The sequence below is a fragment of the Asterias amurensis genome, chromosome 3 (assembly GCF_032118995.1).
Source record: "Asterias amurensis chromosome 3, ASM3211899v1".
NCBI lineage: Eukaryota > Metazoa > Echinodermata > Asteroidea > Forcipulatida > Asteriidae > Asterias > Asterias amurensis.
The window spans coordinates 10,107,085-10,120,151 of NC_092650.1; the positions used below are offsets into that span (position 1 = coordinate 10,107,085).

At 37.0% G+C, this 13,067-nt stretch overlaps 1 long non-coding RNA gene across 2 annotated transcripts; it reads left to right on the forward strand.

The window, feature by feature from the left end:
- The first annotated feature begins 1,317 nt into the window (after nucleotides 1–1,317).
- On the forward strand, nucleotides 1,318–11,565 carry LOC139934814 (uncharacterized). 2 transcript variants are annotated; one of them, XR_011785727.1, is made up of 4 exons: nucleotides 1,318–1,593; nucleotides 2,256–2,378; nucleotides 8,869–9,020; nucleotides 9,694–11,565. It is a non-coding gene; the product is annotated as an uncharacterized lncRNA (long non-coding RNA). The 2 variants fall into 2 exon arrangements; XR_011785726.1 differs by lacking the exon at nucleotides 1,318–1,593 and having other exon boundaries at nucleotides 2,049–2,378.
- The last annotated feature ends 1,502 nt before the right edge of the window (nucleotides 11,566–13,067 follow it).

The window sequence follows — 13,067 nt, forward strand, 5'->3', positions numbered from 1 at the left end:
GTGTGAAAGTTGATCGACCGTCCGTCCTGCCGTCTCTCCTTCCTTCCACAAACACCCTCTCCGAGCATATTATAGCGACCGGATAGTAATAGTTGTAAAAACCCACAAATAGTATCAAGACTACAACATATTGTAGTTCTTTTAATAAAAATAGTACTATGAGTACATATTCTTAGAAGAACAACAAACGCTCAAATAAACGACCAAAACGAAGAGCACAAAATTAAAAACATCTATTCCAAACGAATGACTGTGACAAAGTGAGTAGATAAAGTTAACAAGCCCGCCAAAACAAAACTTCTGGCGCTTTGATTGGTTGAAACAAAAACAATGTAATACATCGATTTGCTACCTAAATGTAATACAGCATGACCCAGAAACACAGCAATGAGTTTGGAACTCTGCACTATGCAGCACAGGGGAAACAACAACTTAATGCTTGCAATATATATATATGCCCTGTGTGTAAAGCTGGGAACATGCCAAGTACGATGAAGGTTGCGCTGAGTATAAGGCCTTTTATCCTTTATGGTGATAAAAGGAAGTGTCACAGTGTCTTTAAACATTAACTCTAAAGGGAACAGACTGGGCCTTTTTTTCTTTGCTCAATTCCCAATGTTTTATTTTACTTGTAGGAATTGTTGAGACTACACGTATGACAGTCTAAGATGTATGGGAAGATTTGCCGGTAGATGTGCATGGAGGCAGCCCAGCAGTAGGGCCTCTTGCAAGAGACCCGTGCCCATAAAGTACGATTGAAACTTTACTGTAGTGAAATCTTTGCCATTGTCCTAGAACATACGAGGTCAGTTGCAGTAAAATTGTTGTTTTTTATCAATAAATAAATAAGCTAAACTCCAGTACTGCTGACAAATATGTTTTACTGAACTCCTGTGTTTAAGCTTTGCGTCCAGAATTAAAACATATCAATAGAAACCACAAGGGAAAACCCAAAAATCAGAATTATGTTGTCACCAAAACGAGCCCCTTGATGTGTGATTTTGAAATATCCTATATTGCATATCTAAATTAATCCTGTGAGTGACCCATTCTATGTTGAAGACTATGCAGAGCGCACTGCAAAACGATGCATCAAGATAGAGCTACTGGTTCCCTCTCAATGTTTTTGAAGCTTGCAGTATGCTAATTGCTTCCAGTTTGGGATCATTATAAAAAAACAAACTGAGCTATCAAATCATATTTTAGCGGTTACCCTTTTGTTTGGCCGGGGGGTGTCAGTCACAGCCATACAGCTGCTGTGTAGCCAGGTTGTGATCTTTTGCTACACCGCTGTTAACGGTTGTATGGCTTCTGACTTTCACCCAAGACAAAAATATTTTTTAAAAAGGGACACTGCCAACATAGGGCTAGATGACACAGTTGGTAGAGCTCCAGCTCGTTGATCTGGAGGTCTTTGGTTTGAGTCCCACTCTTTGTCACTTTTGTTTTTCAACCCCAAATCATTTTCTTCACAGGTCTGTAAGAGGCATTTGACCAGACAAGCAAGCACAAAAGAAAATAAGATCCGCATGAAAAACCTCTTCAGTTGTTCATATTCTGCTAAGATGTTACCTAACAACAAGGGACGCTCAGGTAATACTGCTAAGAATTATCATGACAACAAATCATTGTGTGAAAGATACATGTAAAACCAACATTGAAAGGGAGAGCAGTGTAGACAGACTCATGAGCAGGCCTAGAATTTCATGTTTGAACATGTTGAAAGGACAAAGAAAAGAGCACTTCCATTTGAAAATCTTAAAGTCAAAGGGAGTCTTTTGAAGGGCACAAAAGCCAAGACATGGAGCAACAGAGGCCATAGTCTTTGTAACCAGCATGTTTCTCCAGACCTACATGAGTGCAGATAAAACGGGACTTGTGTAAGCTATATTATGTAACACCACATCAGTACAAAAATGTCAAATCTGCATGTAGATCTTACATGTCCCTTTAACTTTTGGAGGAAGGGGGACACAATATCAATGACCCCCCCCCCCGAAATGTTTTCGACCAGTGCTCAACTAGATGAACACTGTGTCCCGCTGCCGGCATCAATCCTTGGTGAAACGGATGACACCACCTTTCTGAAGGGTGGGGACAAATTATCAAATGCTTACTCATGATCATTGGCCTCGTTAAACTTCATGTACATCCATTACTGTGGTTGATATATGACCTGCTGCCTCCCATGTTCTTTACAGAAAAAGATACATTTCACATGTAGCCCTTTTAAAGGAACTTTACGTTATTTGCAGATGCCCAAAATCATCTTCTTGCAAATCATGGGTTATTTGATGAGAAATCAAGCAGTACTTTAGTTGTGTCTAAACGCAAAGTTGGATCTGCACTCAAGCTTGCAAGAAGAAGAATGGAATCAGGTCAGTGTAGAATGCATCCAGAAATGGATCCCATTGTATCAATAAATATTAATTCTGTTATTCTACGCAAAGGTACTCTTTAGTTAACAATCACAGTGCCGACTATTGCTTAGGTAAAAATCAGTAATGATTGTTGTAAAACTACCACTCCTTTGTTATTACAATAAGGGTTAAAATTTGGAAGTGGTTCTGTAGAACTCAAGCAGCATCCACTTTTAAGGCAATTTAGTATGAACTGCCTTGTGTAATTGTTCACATATAATCCACATGATGTTTTTTCGAGGACCATGCAATACTACATATAAAAATGTAACCAAAATCTTCAGGAATCCACACTTTTTTGATGTATCTTTTTTTACTACTATTATTTAATATACAATGGCTTTTGTGGAAATAGTTTAGGTCAGAGAAAAGACTCTGAATTATAGATGCATTTTAAACTACAGATGTACTTGCCTTCAGCTGGTACATTCTATCAACAATTAGTAATTTATACACATTCTCATCCATTTTCCTTACAGTAGTTGCAAAATGTTATGCTGCTCGGAACTATAAGGTCATTAATGGCTTTCGTTTTTCTAATAGTCAAAAGATCATTCTTTGAAAAAATGCATACAAAATTTGAAAACGTAAATACAAATCAACAAATGAATATTTTACTTTGAATAGAAAGGTTTTTTTTGCCTAAAAATTTTGAAGAACACTCTTGATCAACAAACACATTTACTAGGATTCAAACGTACTGGCTGAAATTGGTGATGCGATGCTGTTTGAGACAGTACGTGGGTGTGCTGATAGCTTGAGACTGAAGTAGACACTGTAGCTTGTTGTTGATCTTGCATTCATTGGCCAGGATAGGGTTCCTTGGTAGGCGTTTGTAGGTGTCAGTTGACAGCATTTTAGTCACCTTGTGGTCATACTTTGTGGTAGCTATGACCACAGTGGTGTTACTTTTTTCGACTGGCATGAAGTGGATTGATTGGTCTTGAGGTAGGGCTTAGATGGCAGCATTCTACTGCTGGCTTTGGTTGGTCTTGGTAGACGGCATTCTTGAGGACAGAACTTAAGCCACTTGGTGGTCATACTTTGTGGTACATATGGCAACATAGGTGTAACCCTTTTCGGCTGGCATTAAGTGGATGAATTGGTCTTGAGGTAGGGCTTAGCTAGACATTCCTTAGCTTACTTTAGTTGGTTCCTGGTAGTTTTTGAGGGTTCTTGAAGGTGAGCAGGGTCTGGATACGGACTTGGGGTTTAGGGTTAGGGTTGAGTTAGGATTAGGGTCTGTGGTTTAGGTCGAATGTGGTCAACACAACTGACTTGACCAAGGAAACTGAAATTCTGTCGGCCAACACTTAACAAACTCTTACCAAGAAACTCCATCCTGGCCACCGAACAAGAGATCAGCAACAAGCTTTGAACAAGACATCCCTCTTCTCATTTCTTGCTTATCTTTATCAATTTTCTGATTGAGGGACTAGTTCTATGATATACAATTTTCTAGTAGGTTTCATTATATAGTCTTCATTGCACACACTTAAATAAAATACCTCAATAAATTTTGTTACATTTTATTGGTAGTAATTGCATTGTCCATTCTTAAAACATGACATGAACTAACTGTAACTGAAAAACTTAGGGCATTCATCTTGAGTGGTCTTTTCACAGGACATGGGAAAATACACAGGAGAGTATGGAGTATTAACCCACATCGATGTCAGGGTGAATCCAAAACTATCATTCTTTATCCTGAATGAAAGTTTAACATCTTTTAAAATAGGAATGGTAGTTTGACAGCATTCCTTATTGAATTTTACCAAAGCAACAGTTGTCAACACAGTGTTCAGAACTATATGCAGTCTTCATTGCAAGTTGTATGGGTCTCATAAAAATGCTTGCATATTTTTGAGCTCCTGGTAAATGAGGTTTATTGGGATTTGAATTTGGCAAAGAGAAACCTTTGTTTCAAAGTAAAACATTAATTTGGTGATTTTCATCAATTTACTTTTTCAAATTTGTTTGCTTTTTTCACTTTTTGATTCTTTGATTACTAGAAATATGAAATTTCCATTAATGACCTTTTAGTTCTGAGCAGAAGATAATATTGTGCAAATCTGTAGTTTATGTATCTACACTTAGAGCATTCTCTGACCTAAACTATTTCCACAAAAAGTTAAAGGATATGAAACAAATTAGTTGATTTTGATTTCCCAATAATGAGTGTAGACTCCTGAGATTACCCATGCATGCATATTTTCAGTAATTTTACGAAGGGCTGAAAAATCCTGGCAGCCAAAAGTTTATGTTTGGAGAAAACCGCGCATTAAGTTAACTTATTTTTTAAATAACTAGCTGGTAGACTATTGGTGGTTTAATTTTACACTGACAGCTATTAGTTCATATTATTGTTGAAATTAACATTCCAAAGTAACTTTTATTCCGTTGTTGTTGATTTGTTTGTTGAAAGAACATTACAGAGTTTGTATGAAAAAAACATGTCCAAGATCACAGATTTATATCAAAATTTCAAGAAAAAAATCCCTTGAAATATTTCTGTCTGAAGTGTCATATTTGTTTATATAAAACTAATTTCCTGTTTTCAGTTTGTTGCTCAGTAAGCGTTTCATTCTTAAAATTGATGTCATGACAAATGTGTCATTGGTGTCGCACTATTTTCATGTGACCCAGAAGGTCAATCGCTCTCAAATGAATACTGTTTTTTTTATGTAGATGATGGATTACATAAAGTGCCTACACTGCCAGTAACTGTTTTGTAAGCAAAACCAATTCTGTAATGTTCCTGTAAACATAACTTTAAAGGCAGTGGAAACTATTCGTAATTACTCAAAATAATTATCAGCATAAAACTTAACTTGGTAACGAGTAATGGGGAGAGGTTTATAGTTTAAAACATTGTGAAAAATGGCTCCCTCTGAAGTGCCATAGTTTTTAGAGAGAAGTAATTTTCCACGAATTTGATGTGAGACCTCAGATTTAGAATTCATGGTCCCAAAATCAACCTTCTAAATGCACACAAATTCATGTGGCAAGACGTTTTTTCTTTCATTATGATCTTGCAACTTCGAGATACACAAAGTGAGTAGACTGGTCTTTTACAATTACCAATAGCGTCCACTGTCTTTAACAGATTGTATTCATGTAGTGTGATAAATTGGTTATTAGTGGGCTAATTGTTAAGCTGACTGCTTGTGTGAAAGCTTTCACAGTGTACATGTATTAGACCATGGTCCCTCTGTAATTTTCCTTAAATATAAAGAGAGTGTATCAATGGGTGAATAAAGGCACTGGACACTTTTGATGATTAGGCCCCTACTCAACACAATTATTAATAGAACAACTTACTCATGCTTTGGAGAACTGTTGATAGTGAAACAATTTGCAAGACACATATTTTTTTAGAAAGAGGTAATTTCTCATTCAAATAGTCAAATACTTCAGCTGAGAAGCCTTTGTTATGCATCTGCAGCTGGAGAGCGTTTGATGGTGGAAAACATTAGGAGAAACTGCTCCACTATTCTCTTGCAATTGAAATTTTCCCAGGTTTGTTATCTATCTATCTATCTATCTATCTATCTATCTATATAATTTATCTATATATCTATTTATCTATCAATCTATCTTTGAACCTGTTGATCAGTGGAACGGAACAGCAAGCTGCAGCACTTTTTCTCTATAGGTTACAAATACATGTAGTTTAAAACTGACGTTGGCTTTAACTTCCGTGTTTATACTAGAAGTAAAGGTCAAATAGGGTCACACTCTGTGTTCCTTTTGCTATCCGCTTTTTTGGTGACTTAAATTACTTAATCATCATGGAAGGGGGATGGTATCAGTCTCCTTTAGTTCAATGGTCAATGTCATCTGTGGATCCTAATTGCTAAAGTGATTGAGGAACTGATGATCAAGTGTTGTCTGACAAAACTGACATTAATGTCAAACTTTAGTTGCTGATGTGAGGCCAGACTAATGTATGGAGGATCTTGGTTAGATGTCTGGCCGTGTGGTAGGTTGTTGAACCCCTGTGTACCACTATGTCTTGGAGGGGAACATCAGAATTGTGTGTCTTGAACTAACTGAGGAAACGAGGGCAGGGGACTCAGAGAAATGCAAAGGTCTTAAAATTACGCTTAGTTGGCGTGCGAATGGTTTGAAACAAACAGAGAGACCAGAGCTGCTATGTGATCTTGCATTCAATATCAGGGATGGGGTTTCTTGTAGGTGTCTGTCCATGACACAAATCTAACCCAGTCATCCTAAACCCTCATCCTAACCCTAATCCTATATAGTTCTACCTGGGATTTCTATAACACTAATCCTATAACCCTAACCACTCACTCATAACCACACTTACAGACACCCACAACTAGGCCTACGACCAACCCTTATAGACACTAACCTCCACCTAGACACTAACTGATAATTACAGATACCTACCAGGAAACCCCATTCCAGATGTTGAAAGCAAGATCAGATACCAGTTTGGGTCTCAGCCTATAGTGTTCCATGCAGCGCAATGTGGCAGCTTTCGCTATTGCTCTCCTTCAAATATCTTTGTTTTCTCTGTTTTCCTACTTAATTGGTTGTCTGCATGTTAACTTCAAGGTATTTGAATCTGGATTCAAACTGGAGAGTTGTGCCATCCCTTGTGTGGACAGGCGGGTCAAATCCTGACAAATTGTCCAGTGCCAATCCCAAGGACATTGTGCATACTGCTCTGGCAAATTCTGCAGTGCCAATCCCAAGGACATTGTGCATACTACTCTTGTCAAAAAACTAGGTGAACATTTTCTACTTTGAAAACTCATCCATGGCACAAAGGTGCCTAAAGAAACATGTCAAGGAAGGCAAAAAATGCTTGACCTGACGACGATGATGAATAACTGTGCCAAGAAACTGCCTGCATGTCGCTCTGATATCGATATTGCTCATTTTGTATTGTCTTCATTTATCTGTGAATTGGAGCAAATATTAGTCTCTAAAACACTGTGTCCTGGATATTACTCTTGATACTTACATAAATATTATGCACAATTTCAATCCGCTCATGGACGTCAACAAACTTATAAGGGACTTTTTTAATAAGTCCTGTTGCTAAGACACGCAACCGAGTCTGATTATATATCATGTTAAAACTAAGGTCATGAAATGATAAGTGTAAAAATTAGCTTAAACTAGTTAATTAACTTTCTTATTTATTTTGACGTGAGAACCTTAATTACCAATAGATAGCTTACAAGGTAGTTGCATGTCAAAGCACTTTTGCAAATAAATAACTATGTTATAAATCTTGCTTTAAGTATGATCCCATAAGACCTTTACTTCCAGCCCAAACCGGAATTGCAAGTTTCGTAATTCAAAAGTTCATTACTCATGAACCAAGCAAAATTCATCTTGAAGTGTGTAGGACCCAGTATTTTGGTGGGTTGTGAAATCAATGCAAGCTCATTCAGATTGTAGTTGTTAAATGCGCGCTAAAAGAAATTTTGTTAATAATTTTATTTATTTAATACTACAAACTCTGCAGATATGTGAGGCCCAAATGGAAGCACAACAATGTTTTGAATAGGTTCACTGCTCTCCTTTTCCAACGACTTCTACTTCCCCTTCTCAATCTTTTTTTTTTACTGGTTTCCATAAATGTTCAAAGAGAACAGCGTGCCGACCAAGAGAGGCCATCAGCAAATCTCGACACTGCAGAGTCTGTCGCACATTCAACTACCATCCCTATCAACTCTGGAGAACTTGCAACTTCATAAAATAGTGTCCAGTGCCTTTAAAGTTTTTGTTTGTGGTTTTGTTTAAGATTACAGGTTACTATACCTCATCATATTCATGATTGAGAGTCAGGTTCTTACAGCTAAATTCATCATCACGTGCCAGGTGTCATTTTTGCTATTAGCTGAGAAAGGTTAATGAATGTTTATTTGCCAAGGGCACTAAAACGCATTGAGAAGGTTACTGTAAAATGTGCTAAATACATGTAAAGACATCAGGTGATTTGGGTTAATAACTGGTAATATTTGGGTTATTACTCAAAATAATTAATTATTATTAAAAAAACTTTCTTGGTTAAGAGTAATGAGGAGAGGTTAATAGTATAAAACATTGTTAGAAACAGCTCCATCTGAAGAGACGTAGTTTTCGGAAAAGAAGTAATTTTCCTGTCATTTGATTTCAAGACCTCAGATTTAGAACTTGAGGTCTCGAAATCAAGCATCTGAAAGCACACAGCTTCGTGTGACAACTTGGTGTTTTTTTCTTTTATTAATATCTCGCAACTTCGATGACCAATTGAGTTCAAATTTTCACAGGTTTGTTATTTTAAGCACAGGTTGAGATACACCAGTTGTGAAGGCTAGTTTTTGACAAGTACCAAAAGTGTCACACTGTCTTTAAACAATAAACCTAAAGGAAACAGACTGGGCAAATTTTCCTTTGCTCAATTCCCAATTCTTTATTTTACTTGTAGGAGTTGTTGAGACTATGACACTCTGAGATGTACGAGAAGATTTGCGGACAGGCACCCCAGCAGTAAGGCCTCTTGTAAGAGACCCGAGCCCATAAAGTACGATTGAAACTTTACTGCAGTGAAATCTTTGTCATCGTCCTGCAACGTACCAGGTCAGTTGTTGTCAATCTTTTGTTATTTTGTCTATAAATAAATTTGCTAAACTCCAGTACTGCTAACAAATAGGTTTTACAGTTACTGAACTCCTGTGTTGAAGCTTTGCGTCCAGAATTCAAACAGTTTCAATTTAATTATTTAGTCGCCAAAACAAACCCTTTGAGGTGTGATTTTGAATGATCGTATTTGGATATCTAAATTAATCCTGTGAGTGACACATTCTATGTTAAAGACTATGCAGAGCGCCCTTTATAACGATGCATCAAGATAGAGCTACTGGTTCCCTCTCAATGTTTTTGAAGCTTGCGGTATGCTAATTGCTTGCAGTTTGGGGTCATTATAAAAAACAACTCAGCTATCAAGCCCTATGTTAGCGGTCACCCTTTTTTGTCAACCTCTTTGTTCGGCCGGGGAGTGTCAGTCACAGCCATACAGCTGCAGTGTAGCCAGGCATCACACACTGGGTGAGATATCTTGCTACATGACAGTTATTGGTTGTGTGGCTTCTGACTTTCACCCCAAACAAAAATATTTTTAAAAAGAGGAGACTGTCAACATAGGGCTAGATGACACAGTTGGTAGAGCGCCAGCTCGTTGATCTGGAGGTCTTTGGTTCGAGTCCCAATTTATTCACTTTTGTTTTTCAACCCCAAATCATTTTCTTCACAGGTCTGTAAGAGGCATATGACCAGACAAGCAAGCACAAAAGAAAATAAGATCCGCATGAAAAACCTCTTCAGTTGTTCATATTCTGCTAAGATGTTGCCTAGGAACAAGGGACGCTAAGGTAATACTGCTAAGAATTATCATGACAACAAATCATTTTGTGAAAGATACATGTAAAACCAACATTGAAAGGGAGAGCAGTGTAGACAGACTCATGAGCAGGCCTAGAATTTCATGTTTGAACATGTTGAAAGGACAAAGAAAAGAGCACTTCCATTTGATACTTGCATAAATATTATGCACAATTTCAATCCTCTCATGGATGTCAACAAACTTATGAGGGACTTTTTTAATAAGTCCTGTTGCTAAGACACAACTGAGTCTGATTCTTTATCATGTTAAAACTAAGGTCATGAAATATTAAGTGTAATAATTAGCTTAAACTAATTAATTAACTTTCTTATTTATTTTAAAATGAGAACATTAATTACTAATAGTTAGCTTACAAGGTAGTTGCATATCAAAGCACTTTTGCAAATAAATAATTATGTTATAAGTCTTGCTTGATGTATGATCCCATGTGACCTTTACTTCAAATTTCGTAATTCAAAAGTTCATTACTCATGAACCAAGCAAAATTCATCTTGAAGTGTGTAGGACCCAGTTTTTTAGTGGGACGTTAAATCAATGCAAGCTCATTCAGATGGTAATTGTTAAATGCGCGCTAAAAGAAATTATTTTTTAATTTTATTTATTTAATACTACAAAATCTGCAGATATGTGAGGCCCAAATGGAAGCACAACAATGTTTTTGAATAGGTTCACTGCACTCCTTTTCCATCATCTTCTACTTCCCCTTTTCCCTTTTTTTTACTGGTATCCATAAATGTTTATAGTCAAATGCCTTACTACTGGTCTTCACTCAATTCGTGTACAAACTTCTAAGAGAACAGACCAAGAGAGGCCATCAGCAAATCTCTGTCGCAGAGTCTGTCGCACATTCAACTACCATCCCTATCAACTCCGGAGAACTTGCAACTTCATAAAATAGTGTCCAGTGCCTTTAAAGTTTTTGTGTGTGGTTTTGTTTAAGATTACAGGTTACTATACCTCATACATATTCATGATCGAGAGTCAAGTTCTTACAGCTCAATTCATCATCACGTGCCAGGTGTTATTTTTGCTATTAGATTAGAAAGATTAAAGAATATTATTTGCCAAGGGCACTAAAACGCATTGAGATGGTTGCTGTGAAATGGGCTATATACATTTAAAGACGTCAGGTGATTTGGGTTAATAGGTTGTGTTATCATGTGTTATACTCTTTCTTTGTTTCACTTATTATAGGCAGTGGACAATATTGGTAATTACTCAAAATAATTAATTATTATCAAAAACAGAGGCTTTAAAGGTCCTTCAAGCCTCTATTATGCATTTGCACCCCATTCGCATAGTGCAACATTACTGCGAATGTTGTATTGTGCCGGCGCAGCGGTGTATACTGTATGTGTGTTTGAGGGTAGGTGTAGTGACCCAAACGAGTGTCTAAAAAGCTTCACAAATGATCGTACAATGTATTATCTTCTTGTTTTCTTTCAAGTTAGTGTGTAAACCTTTCGAGGGGCACTTTTAACCATTAAACAATAATACATATCAGACCACAGAAGGTGATGACTTTTTTTCTTGCCACTCCGCAGTTATTTTGCACGCCAATTTGTCATCACCTTGCTTTTTGCTAAAGCAAACATCTAAAATGTTACGTGCCTAAGCTAGCATTCGCTCGTGAAATAGGTTTACGCTTAAGCAATTTTTGTTGCTATGTTAAGCAAACAAATTTTCTTACTGTTAAACAGCCCTATGCCATTGGGCCCTTCACACACACACACAGTGCAACATAATTGCAATATATTATTGGTGTGGCGTGCAGCAGTGCATTTGGGTGTGTATTTGACGTGTGTTTGTATGGTAGGTGTAGCGAAGTAAACGCGTCTGAAATGTTTAAGGAATGATGTACAAAGTATTATCTTCTTATTTTCTCTCAGGTTGTGTAAACCTTTCAAGTGGCGCTTTGAATCATTACAAATAGTACATGGAAAACAGAGAAGGCGTTAATTTTTGTTTTATCGCCACTCTGCATTTATATTGCCCGCCATTTTGTCAGTAGGGGGCCTACCTTCTTCTATTTTGCTGCAGCAAATGATTTACAATCTTGTGCGTGCCGTTTGTTTACGTGCTTAACCTCGTGAAATATGTGTACATCCTCCATGGTTTAAGCGATTATTTTTGCTACGTTAAGCAAAAAAAATTGCTAACCATTAAGCAGCTCTTTGAAATTTTGCCCTGTTCTGTTCAACAGTTGAACAGTCTGTTTTATCAGTTGTTTATTGAAAGTGTGTTATGTTTTTCATTTATTTCCTTGTATTTTGTAACTTAAGTGTCAAGAACAAAAACAGTTTGAAAAGGATTGTTAGACTTGGGTCTCAAAATTATCAGAGAGCCACAGAGAGACTTAACCAAGGTCGGTGAGCGACAGATACTTAAGAGATAATCATGTACTTAGGCAATTGTTTAACAATGATCTAGAACACCCCCCTCCCCCAAATAGATGGACATTTCTGTTTTGTTCCATTCAGACCTGTTCTGAGTGGTTTTTGTTTTGCACTTGTTTTCAACTGTTTTTGTATGCTGGGTGTCAGCTATTTGGAGGTCTGGTTCACCACCGTTTATCTGTTTACACTGTATTTATAAATTGTTTTGTGGTTCTTATTAATGTATATTCAACTAATGTGTTTTATATTTATTCAGTTGTCTGTAATTGCTGTGGTTTCACACCACTCTTACTTACCTGCTTCTTGTCATTGTGTCAAGTAATCTATATATTTTTAACTAATTGTATTTTGTTTACTTCCAGCCGTAACTGTAAATGTTTTATATGAAGCACGCCAACAGAATTAATTGACTATTGAAGATTATTAAAGTTTTTTTAATTGAATTGAATAGCCTCTGTGCCTTTTATCAACTTCTTCCTTCAAGAAACAACCTGAGGTTTGACACGCTCATTTTTCGACTGTCATCAAATCTACCACTGTTTTGGACTGTAAAACCGCTCTGGTCGGAGAGTTCAACATTCATGTTTTTGATCCCAACAACAAAGAATCCAAGGTTTTTCTGAACATGCTTGAGGCTGCTGGTTTAAACCAACTTGTGCTTTCATCTGCTCTACCCAAGCTACTCTATACAAGTACTTGAACACGATAGCCTTGTACACCATTTTAGATTGCAGGTAAAATTTGATAAGTAGGCAAGGCTATTGTACGCAATAGCTGCGTACACAATTTAAGGAGAAATTTCACAAGTACACAATGCTATCGCTTGTA